This window comes from Dermacentor andersoni, chromosome 5, assembly GCF_023375885.2.
Source record: "Dermacentor andersoni chromosome 5, qqDerAnde1_hic_scaffold, whole genome shotgun sequence".
Taxonomy (NCBI): domain Eukaryota; kingdom Metazoa; phylum Arthropoda; class Arachnida; order Ixodida; family Ixodidae; genus Dermacentor; species Dermacentor andersoni.
Window position 1 is genome coordinate 140,682,578 of NC_092818.1, and position 12,850 is coordinate 140,695,427.

The following is a 12,850-nucleotide window of genomic DNA, read 5'->3' on the forward strand; positions in this document are numbered from 1 at the left end:
AGCTGCCAAGCGAGTAGTAGATGGCTAGCTGTGCTCAGCACTGAGTTATTAAGCAGCGCTGTTGTTGTTGCGTATCACTTGAAACGCGAGGTTGTTGTTTTTCTCTCACTTCTTGTTTCTTTTATTTTTCTCCCTTGTCCTTTATTTTTTAAGCTGTTAATTCGTAGATTGTTGTAACTTTCGTCCGACTCGCCTTGCCACAGCTTCCGGAGATCCCAGCCTCTCCCACAAACCCTGAGACGTGAAACTAACTACCTAACAGTTCGTGTGAGTCTCCTTCGAGTGTGGCAGACTGCCGTACGTCTCATCCGTCTTGTATCCTTCTTTCTTTTTCGTCTCCTACTCCGCTCTGAGTCCTCGTTTCCGCTGTCTTCCTCGTGTCCCTGGTTCACGCCAGCTTCTTCGAACCTGACGTGTGTGTGCCCACGACTCGTCATTCCTCGGGGCTCGTTACTTTTCTCGCTGTTTCCTCTGTTCGACACCCGTAGCTCAACACCGCCTCGGCTCCTAAGGAAAGGGAACGCCTGTGCGGTTGCTACGCCACCGCCAGTGTGAGTGTTGGGCACGCGCGCGTGTGTGCGCGGCTTCGGAGGCGGCTGCAGAGGGTTGCCGCTCGCTGTCGAAACACACGTACCCGACGCGTGTCGTATTTTGGAACGCCGCATCTGCCTAAGAATGCGCGGCATTCGCCAGCCTGTCTCGCCCGAGGGGTGACGGAGAGAAAGAGGAGAGAGAGAGGGAGAACTGCGGCTTTGGGAATCGCACCGGCAACGCCCGCGCAGAGCAACGCCACCTGGAAGCTAAAACGAGCCGCCTTTTTCCGTCCAACGTCCTGCGGGAAAGCCTTTACTAAAGCGTCTGCGCGTGGTACGCCGTTTGGTCACAGAGCGCAAAACAGGGCGCAAGAGCGACTATAGAAGGGTGGAAGAAGTCTTGCATACGTTTGATAATTTAGCGAGGCATGATATGCGTGTCCGAGTGCGCCATCTGCCATCTGAAAAATTGCCATTTGAAATCTGAATGCCATCTGAAAAAAGTGGCGAAAGAGTCAAGACAGTCATCTCTGGTTTGTTGCTATATAATGTATCAGCGGGGCTTTCCTTTCATCTAATATTTGCTGGCATTTTTTCTATGCGTAACGTAATACGTTTGGTCTGTTTCCCATACTCTTGGACCCCGGTGCCACTCGCTATGTATATATATATATATATATATATATATATATATATATATATATCGCATTTCTCTAGTGGTGGAAGACCGTCCCCATCGCTCGTCGGCCCACATAGCTATGAAGGCACTGTCGTCTTTCTTGAGGGCGACTGGCCTATGTGAACGCCTTTGACTCGCTCAGGCACTCCACGTGCATGCGCGAGCTCACCGAGTGTTTCCTCCCCCTTCCCTCCCCTCCCTCTCTGTATCTTATCTTTCTATTCCCTCTTTCCCGTCCCCCAGAGTAGGGTAGCCAACCAGACGCATTTCTGGTTAACATCTCTGCCTTCTCTCTTTATTTCCTTCGCCTCCTCCTCCTCTAGGGCTTCAGCTACAGCATGACTAGAAAGAAGTCCCGAGTGGCGAAAGCATTTGCATAGTTCCTGGGCGTCTTCGTTTGCACGTTTTGTTCGTCCCCATCATGAGACTTTGCGATTGAGAGATCTGCTAGTGACATACCGCATGGAGCATCCTATGTATATTTACGTCGTAGGTGTTGCTGCAATGCAATCTCAGTGAGGTCGTTGAGTGCATCGCAGACAGGTGTTAGAGGGACGCGTATATGCGTTACATAAATGTCCTGGTGATTTCATAACATGCTAGTCATTCCTGTGAGCCATCTTGGCGAGTGGGTATTGCACACATTGGAACGACGAAAATACACATAAAGAAGAATGATATACTCATTCATTCTGCGTATCAAGGGTTCCACCCGATCTTTTTTTTCTTTTTCTATTATGTGATATTTAGATGTTGGTGTTCTTAAGGAGTTTTGGCCACTGGAATGATACATGGAATGTATATGCGATAAAAATGAAAGAAGCTTGTGGCACTGAACATAAGAAAGGCTTAAGAAATTCCATACGTAAAAGACCCTGAGAACATGAAACTCTCATTATCCATATGTGCAGGCTGCAGTGATCTTTATATAAGCGAGGTATTTGCATTCAGCATTTGCGACAATGACGCAATCGTGCAGGAAAAAAATAACCGCCCGCTCTGCTCACTCAGTCTCTCTCTCTATCATCATCTCTTTATCTCCTTTTCTTTCAGCCAGCGGCTGTAGCATGCGAATAATTCCGCTACAATGTATGCGTGCATTCAGCCCCGTGTAGTCTGAAAACGATCGTCCAACTCAACACACATGGCTGAGTGAGGCTTCCGTGCATGCATTTGGGAAGTTCTGATCCACGTGACCGTTGGGTCGCAGCCAATCGCAGCATATCCGGCTCACCCGTTAGCGTGCGGAAAGGGAACGCGCAACCACGCTTCCCCGGTAGAAGTGCCGACGAAAACATAGATAATAAAGGGCACCCTTCCAGGCTGGGATCCCAAACTGTTTCCCGAGCAGACGACAGCATCGTCTGCACCTCAGTGACTCTTGGACTTGTGCCCGGCATGGCAACTTTATTCTGGACCCGGGGAGGAGTGCGAGGAGTTCGTACCTCTAGCTTCCATCTGCAGAGCAGCGGCTGCTGCTTGTTCCTGTTTGCTAATTTGATCGCCGCCGTCGCTTTACTTCAAACAGTCGCCTCCCTTCTTTCCGCGGGTCCTCCTTCTCCTGCGCTTGTTTTGCACGCTACTTTGCTTTGCACGTGCGCGCTTGTTGAACGTCATGCAGGCGCCAGGCCCGACGAGGTGTTGCTTTTCTGCATACAATGCCCGCTTCTTGTGCGGCTCGGGGCAGCTCACGCCCGCAATTAAGCGTGCTGCTTCGCGAACTATTTTGTGAGCGCAGTCAGCATAGCAGCGTGAGCGGCCGCCGACCGGGTCCGTTGCCATTCTTGGTAAACATCACCTCGCGCTGGCGTCAACTATTTAAGAATGAGAGGCTCGCATGGGGTATGAGTGGACGTTGCCCGCATGTGGTGTGCTTGTAGAAAATTTTAAAAGGGCGGAACCCTAAAAGGCAGGAGCCTTCAGATGATCGAGCCGGTTCTTAACTGTGCGAGGACGAGACGTCGCTTATTTTCGTGTATTCCGGGAACCTATTTGGGCTTTCGCCCGCGCCATGCAGCACTGCAGTGAGATGATAAAAGACCGGCTGGAGACTGATAGGATCACTACGAAGAGTAGAGAGACGAGAAGAATGTCGAGATTGAAAGTGCCGCTTTCATTAGCGCTTGATGGCCTAAATTTAGCGTCACATGTTCTCCGTTTAGGCTGGGCTTCGCAGATTACCTGAATTTCTGAGTCGCACATGGCGTATAAAGGGGTCCCTCTCATGCACTTTTCATTTCCCTATGCAGTGCATAAACGACGGCGGCGCAATGCAGAGAAGTTGACGCCATAGAGCTACTGAACCCTTGTCGGTGCTGTGGAGCTTTAGAAAGTCGGACGGATTAATAAAAAGAAATCCTATAAGAAATTACGTACGTTCTATTGAAACCAGAAATAATTATAATTCAGGGAACAAATGTGTTATAGACTTCATATTCTTAGTAAAGGAAAATTAATTAAAAGGCTATCTACCGCCGGAGGGCGCGCGAAACTCTCCACACAATCATGATAGGACAGACGTCCTTGCAGGTATAGCTAACTAAAATATAGGGATGGATATTTTAATGGGGCGAGGGGGGGGGGGGGAGTAATATATATAAAGGAGGGATGACATATATGCAAAGTGCTAGACTACTGTGCATGTAAAATTGTATATAATAACTGATTAGCTTAAGCAGGTTAGGTGGCTAATAAATAGTCACTAGCGTTAGCCAGCGCCACATGGCGATGGGTTTGAAATATCTTTCGAACTGCAGGCGCCATGTGTACGGGAAGGAGCAGGCAACCGGCCATTATACCTGCGAATCTATACCTCAAGACATATATAACTTAAGGCAGGGAAGGAAAATCGCTTGCAGATGCAGGTCGAGGCAATGGGAGAGAGCATCATCTTTGGAAAGAGTAGCTAACCTCCTTGCACAACCATTTCGAAACATAAGGTTTACTTCTGTTTTAATTATTATTAGGCTCTTTCTAAACCTTTCTTTTTCTTTTTTTCGGCGGAACCTCCAGGGGCGGAAGTTTACTAGTTACAGTGCTTAACCAAATGTTCTGACGGAGCCTGGTGAGAGATACTTTAACGAAAACTTCAGTGCAAATAGTTGCCCGCCTCCGCAACAGCATTTGCTGCGGAGGCGCGGTTCTCTACAAGTCGACAGGTCGCAGACAAGTTTATAAATGGCCGACAGCATGCTAACTCCTGGAACTGGCGCTGCAGTTATACAAGATATGCAGTGCGCAGTTCTACAAGAACGAATTATGGGAGGTCAAGCTACTCAGCCAGTGGGCGTGCCGTGTGTATGGCCGGTAATTGCCTCCGAGTCTACAAGCTAAAAACCCGTATTCAAATAGCCGGCATGGGACGCGGCCCAGAGCCGGCAATCACGTATACGCTAATTGCGGAGCGGGGACAAAGAATGGACGTCGCCTCGTTGTCCGAGCGCAATTACTGTCACACGTCCGCCGGTGCGCCGGCCCTTTGATCCCGTGATTTAGCGGCGAGCGCTGCGGGTTTGGTAACCCCGCTATCAGTTTTTTGGTCAAGGGAAACTCAGCGGTACAGCGTGCGTGTGCTACCAAACGGTAACTCGTGCAGAGCGAACAAACGATCCGCGAGCTGCGCTCGACCAATCGTCAGCATGCAGTTATTTGCACGCGAGCAACCCACCCATTCCTTGTTTCGCGCCAGTACACAGGCAGTGCTACAGAATTATTGAACTCCGCCATAACGACCACGCATGACAAAGTCGATGGGTTCTGATATTACTTTATTCGAGCAGGGATCCCCCTTCGTCAGATCAAGAAACAGTCCAGAAGGTTCGAAACGCAAGATTGACTGGGCGGTGTTACGTTTCGCCTACAACGCGCGGTAATGCCGGCGCGGATGCAACGGACGCCGGGGCTTTGTTCAAAGCGGCGGACATTTTGGCCCGTTCATCGACGCCGCAACGCCTACCCGCCAAGCGTGTCCAGGCGTGTTTCAGTGCCACGTGTCTTCGTGTGTGCGTGTGTGTGTGTGTGCCCTCGCTTGTCAAAGCGCGGCAGCCGGGGAGCGGAGTTCCCCGAATGAGGGGCCTGGAGGTCTCTCGGCTCAACCGCTCGCGCCGTCGTGGGCCCCTGCTGCGCCGTCCCGTGACCTTCATCCCGTGACCTTCCCTCCTTCCCTTTTGGACCGCGACGCCGAGAGTATAAGAGCAGCTGCCCCCGGACGCCAGGGAAGAGGCTCCGATTTGTACTGTTGAGTTACGTGCTCTCCCGTCTCTCCACTTCGGTCGACCTGACCGGCCGCTCTTTTGCTATGTTAGAATAAACAAGTTGTTTTGTTACCAGTCTTCTCATGCTTTGCCGGGACCTTCGGATGCTTCCAGTGCCCCAGGCCGCCAGGCCAACGCTACCCTTGGGGCTTGCGACCCATTGGCAATAACGGGCGTCAGTACCGAGACCCCAACAACTCGGGCCAGCGGTGCGATTCCAACATCTGGTGGCAGCGGTGGGATCGCGACAACGGAGGCCAGCAGCGAAGAGATGCGGTTGACTGTATGCTGAGCAGCACAACGACCATCCGGGAGCAGCGCAACGAGCCCTGTGTGATGACTGGTTGCCTGCAGCGGAACGACTGCGCTGAATTCTTGGCTGCGAGGTTTGGTGAGTGCGGGACTTTCTTCTTCTGAGTTTTGCCAGGCTTTTGTTAGTGTTAGAAACAGAGCTGGTAATTGTGGTTGTCGTTGCTACCGGGTTAGTTTGCGGCAAGACAATAGTAGGCAGTAGAGAAAGCAGCATTCAGAGCAGCCATGGATTTGAAGTCGTTGCGCAAACCGAAATTGTTGGAGCTTGCGAGAGAGTTGGGTCTGGATGTCTCAGACAAACTCAGAAAACCAGAACTGCTAAGGGCTATTCTTGAGTTAGAAGCTGAGGATGACGAGCTGTCGGAATGCCTTGAGACCATTGAGGAGAGGGAGACGGCAAAAAGACAGAGCCGCAAACAGTCGTCTGGGATGAGACGAAGGAAAGAGCTTTTAGCGCCCTAAAGAGCGCCCTAACAAGCCAGCCTGTGCTACGATCGCCCGACTACACAAAAGGGTTCGTTGTTCAGTGTGATGCTAGTGAGCGAGGCATGGGCGTTGTACTGTGCCAACGGGAAAATGGAGAAGTAGAACACCCCGTCCTGTATGCTAGTCGTAAGCTGACGAGTCGTGAGCAGGCGTATAGCGCCACCGAGAAAGAGTGTGCGTGTATCGTGTGGGCCGTTCAGAAATTGTCATGTTACCTAGCCGGCTCGAGGTTTATCATTGAAACGGATCACTGCCCTCTCCAATGGCTGCAGACCATCTCTCCCAAAAATGGCCGCCTCCTGCGCTGGAGCCTCGCTTTGCAACAATATTCCTTTGAGGTGCGTTACAAAAAGGGGAGTCTCAACGGTAACGCCGATGGCTTAAGTCGTAGCCCCTAACGTGAGAATCAGCCTCAAAATTGCTTGTTACTGATGTTTTTCTTCCTGAGGCAGGATTTTTAACGTATTGCTTTTGTATAGTGTTTCAAAGTGATGATGTGCTTTCTAGTGCAATTTTCCGATTTGTGGACGCGTTCTGAGTGCTGCTAAACTACTGTAAGGAACTAGGCAGCAGTATAAAAGGGGAAAGAGCCTGGCAGGGCTTAGTGAGGGTTGTGCCGTGCTTGCTGACTGAGCGGTTGACTTTCGGCGTAGTTCTAACGCTTGCCGGAAACGAGAACAAAATGTCAACTCTCCCGAAGTCACTTTGCAGTGTCCTGTGTGCACCTGAACGTGAGAACGAGGCCTTCTCTGTGCACTGCGCTCAAGAAACGCCAAAGGACGCCCGACTTCGGTTATGGGCATCATCGAGCGACATCCCTCCGGACAGCGGATGCAGTCCCCTGACCATCGGGATCTCCTTCCCCCGGCGGGGCGGTCTGTTACGTTTCGCCTACAACGCGCGGTAATGCCGGCGCGGATGCAACGGACGCCGGGGCTTTGTTCAAAGCGGCGGACATTTTGGCCCGTTCATCGACGCCGCAACGCCTACCCGCCAAGCGTGTCCAGGCGTGTTTCAGTGCCATGTGTCTTCGTGTGTGCGTGTGTGTGTGTGTGCCCTCGCTTGTCAAAGCGCGGCAGCCGGGGAGCGGAGTTCCCCGAATGAGGGGCCTGGAGGTCTCTCGGCTCAACCGCTCGCGCCGTCGTGGGCCCCTGCTGCGCCGTCCCGTGACCTTCATCCCGTGACCTTCTCTCCTTCCCTTTTGGACCGCGACGCCGAGAGTATAAGAGCAGCTGCCCCCGGACGCCAGGGAAGAGGCTCCGATTTGTACTGTTGAGTTACGTGCTCTCCCGTCTCTCCACTTCGGTCGACCTGACCGGCCGCTCTTTTGCTATGTTAGAATAAACAAGTTGTTTTGTTACCAGTCTTCTCATGCTTTGCCGGGACCTTCGGATGCTTCCAGTGCCCCAGGCCGCCAGGCCAACGCTACCCTTGGGGCTTGCGACCCATTGGCAATAACGGGCGTCAGTACCGAGACCCCAACAACTCGGGCCAGCGGTGCGATTCCAACAGCGGAAATAGCCAAGGTTCCTAACTTTTGCCAGCGCAGGCTTTGCAGGTAAAATATTTTAGTGCGTAAGGAAGGAAGGAAGGAAGGAAAAAGTGGAGAAGGAAGGCAGGGAGGTTAACCAGTTTTGCCTAACCGGTTTGCTACCCTACACATGGGAGGGGGATGGGGGGGATGAAAGATGGGGAGAAGAGATAGAGGGCACATAACACGGCACACACATCGTTGGTTACAGTCTGTCACTCTTGTGTGGTACGTGACATCACTGTCACAGTCGCTTGTCCAAGCCCGTATCCTTCATAAACCGAAGTAGTCCCTTCGTCGCCTTCAGCTGCGATGTCTTCAGTCGGCGATATGTGAAAATGGTTGCAACTGACAATGGTCTACTGTCAAGGTGCGCTAGAACGGACGCCATGGACTGTCTCTGAACATTATATTCAGGACAGTCGCACAGAATGTGTTCCAGCGTCTCCTCGCAAAGACAGGCATTGCAGAGAGCGTTGTCGGCCATTCCAATGCGAAACGAGTAAGATTTCGTGAAGGCCACCCCTAGCCATAAGCGATAAAGCAGGGTGGCCTCACTTCGGCGGAGTCCGGTTGGCATACAGAGATGCATCAAGGAGGGCAGGTCGTGTTGATGATCGCTGCGGTTGGTCTGGCTGCTTGGTGTGCACCATAGAGAGAGCGTGATCTCCTGTGCAAGCACTTGAAGTCTGCTGGCTGCGTCGGAACGTGAAAGTGGTATGGCCTCTTCCTGTGTGTCTTCAAGAGCTGTCCGAGCGGCTTTATCGGCGTCTTCATTTCCGATGACGCCGCAGTGACTTGGCAGCCACTGAAACGTCACGTGATGTCCTTTCTCATGTGATGTATGAAGTAGGCATCTAATATCGAATACGAGCTGTTCAGATGGCCCGCGACGCAGAGCTGATAGTACAGATTGTAGGGCTGCCTTTGAGTCGCTGAAAATTGACCATTGTCGAGGTGGTTCCCGATTGACAAAACAAAGTGCAGCTCGAAGAGCAGCTAGTTCCGCAGATGTAGATGTCGTTGGGTGGTCAGTCCTAAAGCTGATGGTAATACCTCTTTCTGGGACGACTGCAGCACCGGACGAACACTGGATGTTTGTGGAACCGTCAGTATAAATATGTGCACTGTCTGCGTACCTCTCGTGCAGAAGAAGCAGAGACAGTTGTTTCAGCACAGGCGACGACAGCTCAGACTTTTTCCCGATTCCTGGCACGTTGAGATGGACTGTGGGGCTGACAAGGCACCAAGGGGGCATCGATGGTTTAGATGCAGCGGTGAAGCCCGAGGGAAGTTTGTCGTTGTACTTGACAACAGTTTTTGAGAATGATGCTTGGTGCCTGTCTGAAGGTAGTGTTGCAAGGTGGTGATAGGGGGCCCGTGCCAAATGTCTGATATGCGTTCTCAGGGTTTCCACCGTGATGTGAGTCTGCATTGGATGGTCCCGAGCAATCGCAATAGTTGCCTCAGTTGACGTGCATCTCGGCAAACCAAGACAAACTCTGAGTGCTTGAGCTTGCGCTGCTTGCAGAACACGAATATTTGTCTTGCAGGTGTTGTTCAGTACAGGTAGACTGTATCTTAAAAAACCGAGAAAGAGAGCTCTGTAGAGTCTCAGCATTGCGTCTACTGACATCCCCCACGTCTTTCCTGTCAGGTATTTAAACAACTGGGAGGTTGCTGTTAGGCGTCGTTTCATGTAAGCCACGTGCGGGCTCCAACAGAGGTCTCGGTCGATAATTACGCCTAGAAATCTGTAGGTTCTGACATAGGAAATGGTCCGCCCGTTGATTGAGATGACATAAGGCGTCATTGGTTTGCGAGTAAACGCCACTAGGGCGCATTTTTCTGGCGATATGCTGAGACCTTGTTCACACAAGTAGCTCGCTGTCAAAGTAGCCGCTCTCTGAAGCCGTGCACGTATCTGAGGACGTGTGACTGCCGAAGTCCAGAGACAGATGTCGTCTGCGTATACTGAAATTTTGGTGGTAGTTGGCAAGTGTTCAGCAAGCCCAATAAGAGCGAGGTTGAATAGCGTCGGGCTGAGAGCACCGCCTTGAGGAACGCCCTTGCTGGTATAGCGTCGCGTAGTTGGGCCATCGTCAGTTAATACATAGAATGATCTTGCAGATAGGTAACTTGCAATCCATAAAGATACTCGGCCACCTAGGCCAACCGTCACAAGAGCGTCGAGAATAGCCTCATGCAATACGTTATCGTATGCCCCTTTCACATCTAAGAATAAAGCTGCAGATAAACGTTTACGGGACCTTTCGTGCTGGACATATGAAACGAGATCAACTACATTGTCGATGGAAGAGCGGTCACGTCGGAAACCAGCCATGGAACTCGGATAAATCTTGTAGTGTTCAAGGTACCATTCCAGGCGGCCAAGGATCATCCGTTCCATTATCTTTCCTACACAGCTGGCCAACGCTATCGGGCGGTAAGAGCTGAGCTCTAGTGGGGATTTGCCCTGCTTCAATATTGGCACCAGGCGGCTCACTTTCCATTCGTCAGGAACATTTCCCTCCTGCCATGAGGTGTTGTAGAGACTCAATAGTGCTGTCCGTGCGGATTCTCCGAGATAGCACAAGGCTCGGTATGATATACCATCTGGACCCGGAGATGATGAGCGCCTGCAGAGAGCTAGTGCCGCCTCGAGCTCCTCCATTGTAAAAGGAAGGTCCATGCGGCAATCTCGGGAATGGGGGACATCATCTCGGGCTGGAGGATCTGGGCGTGTCGCTTGGTCTGCCATTCGCGCACAAAAGTCTTCTGCGACATCGATGTCTTGCCGCCCTTGGAAAAGCGCGAGTGCCTTGAATGGAAAACGCTGTTCCGGAAGGCAACGCAGACCTTGCACCGTTTTCCAAATGTGAGACAGCGGCTTGCGGGGGTCGAGTGTTTGGCAAAACGTTGCCCAACGTTCCGACGCTAATCTATTCATTCGACGCTGAATCTTCTTTTGTATCCTCCTGGCTGCCCTAAGGTCATGGATTGATCTTGTACGCCGATATCGACGTTCCGCCCGGCGACGAAGTGCGCGAAGTCGCTCTAATTCTATGTCGAAGTCGTTTCGCGTGTGAGAGATCGTCAGTATGCGAGTGGCGTTCCGCATCGTATCTTTAATTGTTTGTTCTAACCCAGAGGGCAGGCCCTCGCTGCAGGCATCTTCCATATCAGATTTGAAGTTGGCCCATTGAATCGTCCGAATGGTATTCCGTGGGCCAGATCTAGACATCAAGCCTTTGATGTTCAGATAGGTGGGAATGTGATCACTCCCATGGGTCTCAATATCTGGAAACCACTTCACATATCTGGCGAGAGAGTTGGAGACAAAAGCAAGGTCGAGGCAGCTGCCGTATGTCACGCCTCGAAGAAAGGTGGGGCTACCATCGTTCAAGAGAGTAAGGCCATAGTTGTAGGCGATGCTTGATAATCTTCGTCCTCTTGCATTTGTCTTTGTACTTCCCCATGCTGGATGGTGTGCATTGAAATCTCCTATGATGACCCATGGAGCGGGGCAAACACTCAAGATATCCGCTAATCTTTTAGTGTCGAAATTGTTGGAAGGCGATATATACACGCCTATGAGAGTAAACAAGAGTTTGTTCTTTTTAACTGTGACGCATATATACTGATTGTCGTCGTGGGGCGCAATCGGTTGCAAAACATAGGTGAGTTCCCGACGAACAAAAATGATGATTTTGCTGCATGCACTATTTGTTGATGACATGAAACATTCGTACCCTGACAGTCTGATTGGTTTCGACAAGTTGGGCTCACAAATGACGATGAGTGGAAACACATTGGTGTACACATACTGACGGAAATCTGAAATTCGTGATTTTAGCCCTCTGGCGTTCCACTGCATGACGGACGCTGCCTTGACTTCTTTTCGGAAGGATGGGGTATGGGTAGCCATCTTTCTAGTTGAGGGATTCAAGCACTGGGCTTAAGGCGTCCAGCACTTTAAGTGCGCTTCGAGCAGACGGTGTCCCCATCTCAACTAAAATCGTTCGGATGGCCTCCATGAGGGAACGTAGCACCGAGATGACTTGATCTGTTTTAGGTGAATCATCAATGGCCGGAGAAGGCTCCGGTGGCGCCGTGACCTTCTGAGGTTCCTTAGCAAGGGAGCGGCTCGGTAGCGTAGGCCATTCCTCTAAAGAAAGAGTCTTATCTGATGCCCTCGTGGAAGTGGTGGGCCCTATCGCGTCGCGACTAAGTGGTACCGTAGTGGAGCGGGTACTATCGCTTCGCTCATGCGCCTTCTTTGAAGACTTACGACGGTGCCGACGTCGACGCCGACGCCGGACTACTTCGGCTGCCTCCCTGTGGGCCGAATTGTCTCTGGCCATTTGCTTCAGAACCGCGCGCTCCCTCTTGATGCGGGGGCAGTCTTTCGACGAGGCTGCGTGAGGGCCGCTACAGTTGGCGCACTTCAGAACTGTGGCACCGCAGGTCACTTCTGCATGAGGTTCAGCGCAACGGGGACACAGAAGCGAGTTCGGACACACGCCCTTTACGTGTCCTAGCCTGAAGCACTGATGGCATTGAAGCGGCTTCTGGATGAATGGTCGAACTGGATGTCGAAAATGTCCGACTTTAACGTGGGAGGGTATGCAATCCCCCTTGAAGATTACTTTTACGCAGCGCGTATTCCCAAGACGGCGCACTTGCGTAATGATCGTGCCCTCGTTTGCCGGCTTGATGAGGCTAGGTAAATCTTCATTGGGAATGGCAATGTCAATGTCGTAAATTACACCGGCTATCGATGTGTCGTCGATCGGGATGAAGGGGCGCATTTTGATTCCGCCAAGCTCCGTGATTTCTTGAAGTGTTCCAAGCGCACTCGCGTTGTACACGTCTATGGCGAGTATATTCTTGCGTGGGTTTATTCTGATGTCTTTAATTTGATCCGGCACCGCACGTTCCAGAAAAATGGATAGGGCTTGCCTGTTCAGCAACCGTAGGTTGCTTGACGGTTCTTCCGGCATAAAGATGATGACGTGTGGCCAGCGCGCAGGCCTTGACTTCATAGTCGTAGTGC

The 12,850-nt window shown here is 51.5% G+C and overlaps 1 protein-coding gene across 1 annotated transcript in view; it reads left to right on the forward strand.

Annotated features, from left to right (window-relative positions):
- Window positions 1-12,850, forward strand: part of LOC126532104 (helix-loop-helix protein 1-like) — a 134,640-nt gene that overhangs the window by 74,047 nt on the left and 47,743 nt on the right. The gene's annotated exons all lie outside the window — the stretch shown is intronic.